The following is a 3,301-nucleotide window of genomic DNA, read 5'->3' as shown; positions in this document are numbered from 1 at the left end:
TGTTGTTATTGCTGTTATTGCTTTTATAGGGGGGCTGCAAAGATCTTTAAATACAATTTATAAAAATAATTGAAAAGGTGATTTTGTTTTGGATCGATCGTAATGATGACTAACTGATTGTGGAATTTAGGCTCCTAAAGTAAAATGAAACAGTGCCTTCATTACATTTTAGGGAGGAGTGGGTTTGGTTGTAACACTAAAAATCACCAGCAAGCTACAGGGATGACACTCACTCTCCACATGCTCAGTCACTGTCTGACTGCAAAAAAAAAAAAGGAGTTTTTGACTACATTTAAGTCGCATTTTATTATATAAGAACTTATTATTTTTTTTCCCCACACTGCTTGGTCAAAGAAAAGTCCTAGGATAACTTAATACTATATTTTGCTGGATCACCTTTGGCTTTAATTATGATAATGCACATTTGCCATGACACTGTTTCAAGAACCTTCTGCAACATCACAACATTTCATTTTGTCCAGCGTTGCATTATTTTTTGGCGGAGATCTTGTATGGATGATGGGTTAATCATTCCGATCTTTATGGTCTTCTCTAACTTGTCGCTCTACTACTGCAAAATGATTCCTCATGCTCCTTTTACAACTTGAGACCTGGAAAATGCCCATGCCATTAGTAAAGGAATGTATAAATAACAGGTCATTCAATAAATTCAGCAGCGGACTTATTGCCACGCAACATTACTAAGACTAAACCTAACCAACAGAAGAAACCCCAGATCATAACACTGGCTCCAGAGGCTTGTACTATGGGCACAATACATGATGGGTGCATTACATAATGCACATCCCTTCTTACACTGACACACCCATTACTCTGGAATAGGGTCAGTCTAAACTCATCAGCACACATGACATTTTTCCATTGCTCCAAAGACCTGTCGTTATTCTGCCTTACTGATAAGTGGATTTCTAATGGTCACATAGCAGTTTAGTCCCAATTCTGAGAGTTCTCATCACATTATGTGTGTGGAAATGCTGTTACTGTCACTAATAAAGATAGCTATTTCAACTGTATATGTCTATCTCACATGAATTTGATGGTGCCTCTGTACTTTAACTTTTTTCGTATTATGTTGGACTTAATTTTATCCAGCATGTCAGATTTCACGATGTTTAACAGTACAAAATGAAATACTAAAAATGCTCCCCATACTTTGGATCAACTGATTTCTGGATCACCTTGGCAGAAGAACAAAGTTAAAGGCGTTAATAAGAGGTGCAACAAAGAATTATTGGCCCTACTTTGAGAAGAGTCAAAGAGAGTAAGACTGAACTTTGTAGGTAGGAAGAATGAAGTTACTCTCTCCTTTGACAGAGCAAAACTAGCCAATTGTAGGCAACTTTAAGCTCATGTATGCAGTAGGTGGCAGATAGCACTTTCCTTAGTGTGTGTTATGCTGCCCTGTGAGACGGTGTGTGAAAAAAAAAAGCAGTTTTTAAAAAAAAAAGTGTCCTTGAGAAAGGGCATGTTAACTTTGAACATCGCTGGTTGGTAAGTATTTTTGTAATAAGGAGAAAGTTAGCTTATTTTATAGAATGTTGTGTACTAGTATATTTCATCTTTCTGATAAAGTAATTTTGCAAAAATATTCTATATGAGATATGTGTTCCTTTGATTGAATTTACACTCACTTTAATTGATAGAACTGCACTGCACACCCTTATTTATACATTTTTCCAATTAGCCCAATTGTGTTCCAGCAGCACAGTACATACAATACTGCAAAAAAAAAGCAGGTTAAAAACTTACGTTAATGTTCTTCTCAAATACCAGAATTGTGGAAAAAGTGTTATGTCTGTGCCTTTAACTGTAGGATAGATGTTTTACGAACTGCTAATCTCCTGGAAAGTTCTCTCACACAATTTCTACACAGAATGGTAGAAGGAAATGAATCACAGATAGTTCTGTGGGTGAAACCACTGTTAAAAGAAAAGTCAGAGTATGAGCCATTTTGCTAGGAATGATGTACTTAATCATGTTGTCACTCCTTGCAATAGTAGTGAGCGGAAGGGTGTTTCAGCATGGACAAAACATTTAACTTTATTAATGTGGATGGCTATAAGAGCAGAAAATCATATCGGGTTTGTATCATGTCTGCCAAGAACAAGGATCTGAGGTGATCAAACCACAGGTTCACCGGAAGTTGGATAAATGAACATAAGAGGAGAAAGAATCACCTGGTCTTTTCCCCCATCTTTAGTTGTCCAGTTTAGGTGAGCACACTCTAAGATGCTTTTTCATGCTCATCACAGTTGTAAAGAGTGCTTATTTGCAAGAATATAAACTTGGTCAGCTAGAACGAGTGTGTTTATTCTCCTCAAAATCTCTCATCAAGTCTGCACACTGGATGTTTTTTGATTTTCACACCATTTTGTGTCAAAATCCAAAAGATCAAACCAGCCCACCTGGCACCAACGAACATGTCACAGTTAAAGTCAAAAAGACTAAACCCTTTTTCCATATCCTCACTCACTTACTGTCTATACCTCTTGAGTCTGTGTACAACAGCAGTTAGCATAATCTGCATGTCTTTGGACTGTGGGAGGAAACCCATCAAGCATGGGGAGAACATGCAAACGCCATGCTCACAGAGATGGGGATCGAACATGGCTGGGAATTGAACCCAGATCCTGGAGGTGCAAGGCGACAGTGCTAACCATTAAACCACTTTGCCACCACACACACATAAATATATATATATATATATATATATATATATATATATATATATATATATATATATATATATATATATATATATATATATATATATATATATATATATATATATATAGCTTTCATTCCCTGCCCCCCCCCCTCAAGAAGGGAGAAAAAAATATATATATACTCTATATAATACTATTATGATAATAATATGATATTATTAATATTATATCAAAATAATGTCATATTATTATATGATAATAGTCATCATACTATTTTTCTTTTCTTGAAGTGTGTATACACCTTTTTTGGGGCTGACTCTGAACAGACCTCATTCTAACTAAAAAAAAAACAAAACAACCAGATTTAAATTAAATGGATAATTTTTTCCCTTTTGCTCTGAATTGTCGCTATCTTCCACCTCTAGGCGGCGCACTTCCCATGCAGGACGGAGTCAGGCATCCCATCCTGCAGTATTGCGTCACAGCCGCCCCACCCACTCTCAGACATTCTCGCTAATCATTGGCTGACTCGCGGAATCCTCAACTGTACTCCAATGCTATTCGTTGCTCGAGATGTCACTCAAAATACGGACGGGGCGGTTGACGTCATCGTT

The sequence above is a fragment of the Clarias gariepinus genome, chromosome 22 (assembly GCF_024256425.1).
Source record: "Clarias gariepinus isolate MV-2021 ecotype Netherlands chromosome 22, CGAR_prim_01v2, whole genome shotgun sequence".
Classification (NCBI taxonomy): Eukaryota; Metazoa; Chordata; class Actinopteri; order Siluriformes; family Clariidae; genus Clarias; species Clarias gariepinus.
This window is presented reverse-complemented; position numbering follows the sequence as displayed.